At 39.2% G+C, this 7,150-nt stretch overlaps 1 non-coding gene across 1 annotated transcript; it reads right to left on the bottom strand.

Moving 5' to 3' along the window:
- Positions 1-2,312: 2,312 nt before the first annotated feature.
- On the bottom strand, positions 2,313-2,445 carry LOC116276222. The gene has a single exon (XR_004185652.1). It is a non-coding gene; the product is annotated as a small nucleolar RNA SNORA18 (small nucleolar RNA).
- Positions 2,446-7,150: the final 4,705 nt, after the last annotated feature.

The raw sequence follows: 7,150 nt of genomic DNA, 5'->3' as shown, positions 1-7,150 counted from the left end.
TGCATTCCTTTACAGCTAATGAATTCGGAAGAAATGATCGAATTAGAATATTTGCTTTCTCAAACCCCTAATGAAATAATGGATGCAAGCAATGGTCATCATTGGCAGCTGGAACTATTATTTGGTAGAAAATTTTATAATGGATAGATCATCCTGATAACATCTGAACCCACAGATCAATATTAACATCAACAAAAGGAGACAGACAATAGGCACCTCCTGATGCAATATAATAGCAAGCAAACGCACTACACATACAGCATTCCTGCCAGAAATATTGAGCCTGAACCTAATCAAGACCATGCTTTACTACCAGTTTATAGAAACTACAAGGGACAGAGGAACGTGTTAAACACTCCAGGGCTGCAATCAGCAATATCTAGACTGTGGGATGTTCCACAGGGCAAAGAATCCAGTTTTATTAACAGACACTTTGCAAGATATAAAAATAGGGAAAAGGAAACCTACAGATAGATTTGAGACACAACCAATCTATGTCTGGACCTTTTGTAAATCCTAATTCCAACAAACTCGCTGTAAAAACTTTTCTGATGTGAAATGAGAGGTTTGAATGCTGACTGGATAACTCGGCAATATTAAAGAATTACTGATTTTCAGGTATAAGTAACAGTATTATGGTTATGTTTTTTAAATTTTTATTTTTTAAATTTAATTTTATGTTTTGCGATGGAGTTTCGCTCTTGTTGCCCAGGCTGGAGTGCAATGGCAGGATCTAGGGTCACAGAAACCTCTGCCTCCCGGGTTCAACCGATTCTCCTGCCTCAGCCTCACCAGTAGCTGGGATTAAGGCGTTAGCCACCATGCCCAGCTAATTTTTATATTTTCGGTAGAGACAGAGTTTCACCATGCTGGTCAGGCTGGTCTCGAACTCCTGACCTCAGGTGATCCGCCTGCCTCGGCCTCCCAAAGTGCTGGGATTACAGGCATGAGCCACCATGCCCAGCGGTTATGTTTTCTAAAAAAGAATCAATATGTTTTGGAGACAAGTAGTGTAGGATTTATGTATGGTGTCTAATAATTGACTAAAAATAACTCAGTGGGGAGAGTGTGGAGTGGGTGAAGAAATGAACGAAACAAGATGGACTGTGTGTTGGCAATTTCGAAGCTAGGTTATTAGTACACACAAGTTTGCTATACTAGTCTCTCTACTGTGTATATTTTATTTTTTCCCTAACAAAATATGTAGGAAAAAAAATTGCATGCAGAGGCTGTGAACTGTCTGTTACATAATCTCATGATGCATAATCAGCATTCAGGGACAGACGGAAAGCAGGAGCCCCCGGGAGTTGGAGATGTCTGCCCTGGAAGAACAAACGCCTCAAGTGTTTCCAACACTGTGCTGGTCACAGCTTCCCAGTCCTTGCAAAGCTGTTCACCTCTCAGAGGCCCCTCAAGGAAACAGAGAATCCCCAGTGAGACAATGAGACTAACTGGGATTAAGCTTCTCTGTGAAATCGAGAGGTCATAGTTAGGGGAGTGAATATGAAAATGCCCATTCAGTCACTGAATTTGGCAATAGGATAGGAAGCAGAGCAGGAGGGTATATCACTTCAGTTGTGAGGCAAATGTATTATTCATTGGTACAGGAAAGGCATTTGGGAAGGTGATCAAATGCATATGCTTTATAAAGTCACATGCTCAGAAAACTTTGAAGAGCAGATATTTTCCTCTTTTTGAAACTATTTTATAACAGCATAAACAGCTGAAAGGAGTGAGCTCAGTCTATGTGCACCCATTTTCATACACCTTAGCGAGAGAAGGTTGAGTTCATTTATTAAAGTCAATTAATTTTTATTCAAGGAATTTCATGTTGTGATTTCTTCCACTGCCCATCAAGGTCACTTTAGATCCTCTAATGAGCTGGAGTTAAAATTAACCATTTTCAAAAATGACCTTCAAGTTAGCCCTTTTACATGAAACTGACGTTTATTTTAATCCAGTTGTTCCGTCAGCCCATAATTATTTTACTTTGGTTTCTGTCATCTCCTTTTAATATGGATATACTGATGAAGACTTCAAAACTCACCAATAATCTTTGGGATCTGATTTCTCCCACCAATTTACTTTAGGGTCATTTTCAGTGTAGGTGGATCTGCCTGGTTCTCAAAGTGACACCTTCTCTAAATATGAACGAGTTCAAATCGTATTCATTCCTAAGTGATGAAATTCAAGAATAGTACAGATGTGTGGAATATGCCAATACCTAAGGTAAAAAAGTAAATTAACAGGTCTTTACTAAGACAGTTAATAAACTAATGACAGTTTAGTAACTGTCTTTTTCATACTTTAGCAACTGCCTTGTGGTCCCTTCCCACAGGTCTAACAAAAGTCCTGTGAGTAAAGTAAAACCACAGAGTTACTCCGTGACGCATTTCCAACAACATGCAGGCTACAGGAAAAGCCCTATCAGGATTAGACCTCAACGGAATGTTGAGTTTAAAAAGCAAGTCACCAAATATCACTTATGTAAAATTTATAAATATACTAAACAATAAACTACGTCAATGTTTCTCTTTTTTGGTTTTAGGAATCTCTTATTCTCCTAAAATTATTGAAGATCCAAAGAGATTTATTTCATTTGGGCGGCATTTATTAATTTTTTGTATACAAGAAACTAACGCTGAAAAAGTTTTGAAACACGAGAATGCGAGTATTCATTTCCTTAGGCAGCAGAGCAGTTACACCTTTAGGTAGCTCCACTGTAGCCTCATGAAAGAATGAGAGTAAAAAACTTTCAAATAATGTCTTAATATTATTAAGTGAATATATTTTATCTTATTTCCCCCCAAAAGAGTGAAACCATTTTATCTTGCTTTCACCCTTTTGTGATCCAGGGATCACGCTTTGAGAACCAATTCACATATGGTTTAGAGATATACTTTATTTAATACATTTAGTAAAATCATAAAAACGTGTCTTGGCAGGGCACCCTTTATAAGCAAAGGCTAAGTTATGCTGCAATCACAAATAACGCCCCCCCTTTCTTCCCATCCTACTATGTCACATATCCATCGGCCACAGCATGGCACCAAATCCTCTTGCCTCTGGGATCAGGTAGATAAAGCACACACTCTCAGAGTTTGCCAGGCCCATGGCACATGGAAAAGAAAACGTGAAACCACTTCTGCTGAAAGGGACAAGGATCATGTATGCCCACATTTCCCCGGCCAAAGCAATTCACACAGCCAATCCGAACGGCAGCAAGGTGGAGAAACTCCTCCTGCCCCAGGGAAGGGCAGCAAATACTTTTCCCAAAAAGTTGTCCTCCCCACACCAATGTCAAGGTGAGCTTTGGGTAGGTAAGGAGGTAGGATGAGGTAATGACAATTTTTTAAGTAACAGTAATAAAATAATAGAGTAAAAGAAATCTTTCTAAAAAATAGAATTCTGAACCAAAGCAAACAAATAAAAAACGGTACAAACCAGAGGTGTTCTCTCTGTGACTGCAATTGACTTGACCATACTCCTCAAAATGATTTTAAATTAGGCATCATTGGCTCAGCCATAGACATTATGACCCAATGGTAATGAGGCAGAGACTGTGCATGGCAATATAGCTTAGAGGAAAATAAAGGATCATTGTCTTTTTGATTGTTTTATTTTATTTCTCAGACGGAGTATCACGCTGTCGCCCAGGATGGAGTGCAGTGGCGCGATCCCGCCTCACTGCAACCTCTGTCTCCCAGGTTCAAGCAATTCTCCCACCTCGGCATCCCGAGTAGCTGGGACTACAGGCATGCACCACCACACTCGGCTAATTTTTGTACTTTTAGTAGAGACAGGGTTTCACCATGTTGGACAGGCTGGTCTCGAACTCCCGACCTCAGGAGATCCGCCTACCTTGGCTTCCCAAAGTGCTGGGATTACAGGCATGAGCCACTGTGCCTGCCCAGATCATTGTCTTTGAATCTACACTTCCTGTCTTCAGTTTCTAACCATGGGTCGTTAGCCACATCACTCAAGGTATCTATGCTTTGAAATGGGGATTATAATGATACTTGCCTTATAAGGTTTGATAGGTAAGTCTTATAAGAAAAGACTTGGTCTATCCAAGTGCTCAGAATAGTGCTTAACTTAGAGGAAGTCCTACTTAGCCCAACTTCTGAAGCAAGACAGAGCAGTTAAAGTTGTGACCTTATTTATGTATGGAGAGATGAGAATTTAGGTAACACTAACATGAGGATATAATATTAATAGGTGTCCAATTCCAACCTTGAATGAGAAAGGTAGAATTACTCAACCTGTTGGAATAACTAAGATTTCCCTGAATTTTTGTATCTGTGAGATACAGGTATGTTTTTCTGAGAGTAGCACTTTGGAGAAGATGGATAGGACTTGTGACAAAATCATGGGGGAGACATTATGACATTTTTTTCAAACATGTTGAAAACCAAACCATTAGCTCCCAAACTCCAAGGCCATGGGTGACAGATGAGGTTGCTGAGAGGTTTTGCTGGTTTAACAGAATAGTGGGAGCTCTGCTTCTTGTTAGGGTATAAAAGGTTGTAAAAAGCTGTTGCTCGCAATATAAGAATGAGGAAATCTTGATTTATTCCAATCATCACACGTGACAACCATTAGAGACCTGAAAATGCAAGGAAGTCTAAATGCACAACATTCTAGGGAGGGACGAGCCCGTCCAAGGCAATAAAATCCTGCAACTGCTTTTATCTCTGGGATGTGGTGGGAAGAACAAGCCAGCCATAAGCAGGGAGGACTTGGCTCTTGGCTGAGACAAGAAGAAACCAAAGAAATCTTGAAGGACCCTGTAGACCAGGCGTGATGGATTCAAACCCAGAAGCACCCCCAAAGTACACTCATCTACATGCCCCATAAATCCTTTCATTCAGACATTTCACCTCAAATACAGAGTGATGGCTGGGCTCCTGGGACAGGGTAAGATGGCAGAGAGAAGGAGAGGTCCTGTGGAGTCAGAAGCCAGGGGAGGCTGCAACACGGATTTCTTCCAAGGCACGGAAGCTGGAAATGAGCGAGAAAGCTTAGGGAGACCTCAGAGTCTTAGCTCCCTATTCCTAATGAAAGGAGGGCCCTGGCTGCTACGTTTGAAATATATGAAACCTGTGGTAAACTGAAATTAATTAAACTGAAATTAATTAAATCTACAACCCAGACCAGAACAAGCTCATCTCCAGACTGATGGGAAAATAGAATTACACTGCTGTAAGTTTCTTATACATTTTTTATGAAGTTTCACAATACTATTCACAAATAGATTATAATAAGTTAAAAGTCCATGACCTCGAAAGACAACAGAAAAAAAATCTCCAGATACTTTGAAATTAAATAGTACATCTTTAAATAGTCTATGGTCAAGAAGGAGAGCCAAGGAAATTTCAAGAAGTACACATAGAGTTGAATAAGAATAAAAAGACAATAGATCAAAATATGTGGGAAGTAGCTAATGCAGAACTGAGGCGGATCTTATAGCCTTAAATGCTTATGTTAGAAAAGAGGAAAGCCCTCAAAACTAAGTTTTTCCCCTCAAAAAACTAGAAAAATATTAGCCAAAGAAGCCCAAAGCAAGCAGAAGGAAATTATATAGGTGAGAACAGAAATCAACTAACCTGAAAACAAAAATAGAAAACATTAATAAAACAAAAAGCTGCTTCTTCAAAAATATCAATGTCACTCTAGCAAGACTGGCAAAATTAAAACAGAAGAGACACAAATCAACAATATCAGTAATGAAACTAACCACAAAGCCCATAACCATTAAAATGACAGAAAGGGAATATTAGAATCAATTTTATGCTCATAAATTTGACAATGTAGAAAAAAATGGATGAATTGCTCAAAAACCAAAAATTACCAAAATGTAACCAACATGAAATAGATAATCTAAGTGGTTGTAGTAAAGAAAACTATTTAAAAATGGGATTCATAATTTAAAAGCTCCTAAGGAACAACTTGCAGCTCCACTTCACCTCCCTGGAGAATTCTGCCAAATATTTAAAGAACTGACAGAAATTTTACACAATTTCTTCTAGAAAATAGAAGAGAAAGGAACACTTCATAATTCATTTTATGAGGCTGACACCAAAACAACACAGAAACAGTATCAAAGAAGAAAAATAGAGACAAATATTTTTCATAAACTTTGACACAAAAGCCATCAACAAAATATTAGCAAATACAAAAATGTACAAAAACGTTTTAAAATAGTGATCAAGTGTGATTCATTCCAGGAATGTAAGGTGAGTTTGATATTTGCAATCAATTACTGTAATCCGCCATGCTAACAGGCTAAAGAACGGAATGAAACAAAAATGAATTTGACAAAATTTAGTACTGACACATGCTAGAGACCCCCTGAATTAGGAATACAGAAGAACTAAGTGACCTTGATAAAGAACACCTACAAAATCCTACAGCTGACATTGCACTTAATGGTGACAAACTGAATGTTTTTTTTCTAAGATCAGGAGCAAGAAAGAATATCGCCTCTCAACACTTGTATTTAACATAGTATTGGAAGTTTTACCTGCCACAATAATGCAAGAAGAGAAAAGCAAGGACATGCAGAAGAGAAAGGAAAAGATAAGGCTACCTCCAATTGCAGATGACATGATCATCTTCGTAGAATATTCCAAGGAACATACAAAAATAAAGGTCTAGAACTAAAAGTCAGTTCAGCAAAGTTAACAGAATACAATATCAACACAAAAAATATTAATCACATTGCGTCCAGAGTTGGTTCCTTCTGGAGGCTTCTTGGTCTCGCTGGCTTCAAGAATGAAGCTGCGCCTACCTTGGCGGTGAGTGTTACAGCTCTTAAAGATGGTGTGTCCCAAGTTTGTTCCTTCAGATGTGTCCCGAGTTTCTGCCTTCCTGTGGGTTCGTGGTCTCACTGACTTCAAGAATGAAGTCGGGGACCTCTGCGGCGAGTGTTACAGCTCTTAAAAGTGGTGTGAACCCAAAGCGTGAGCAGCAGCAAGATTTACTGTGAAGCGTGAAAGAACAAACGCTCCAAAAGGTGGAAAGGTGCCCCATCAGATTGCTGCTGCTGGCTGGGGTGGCCAGCTTTTATTCCCTTATTTGTCCCCACCCACGTCCTGCTGATTGGTCCATTTTACAGAGCATTAATTGGTCCATTTTACAGAGTGCTGAT

The sequence above is a fragment of the Papio anubis genome, chromosome 7 (assembly GCF_008728515.1).
Source record: "Papio anubis isolate 15944 chromosome 7, Panubis1.0, whole genome shotgun sequence".
NCBI classification, from domain to species: domain Eukaryota; kingdom Metazoa; phylum Chordata; class Mammalia; order Primates; family Cercopithecidae; genus Papio; species Papio anubis.
The sequence above is the reverse complement of the archived record's forward strand: the minus strand, read 5'-3'. Positions and strand labels throughout refer to the sequence as shown.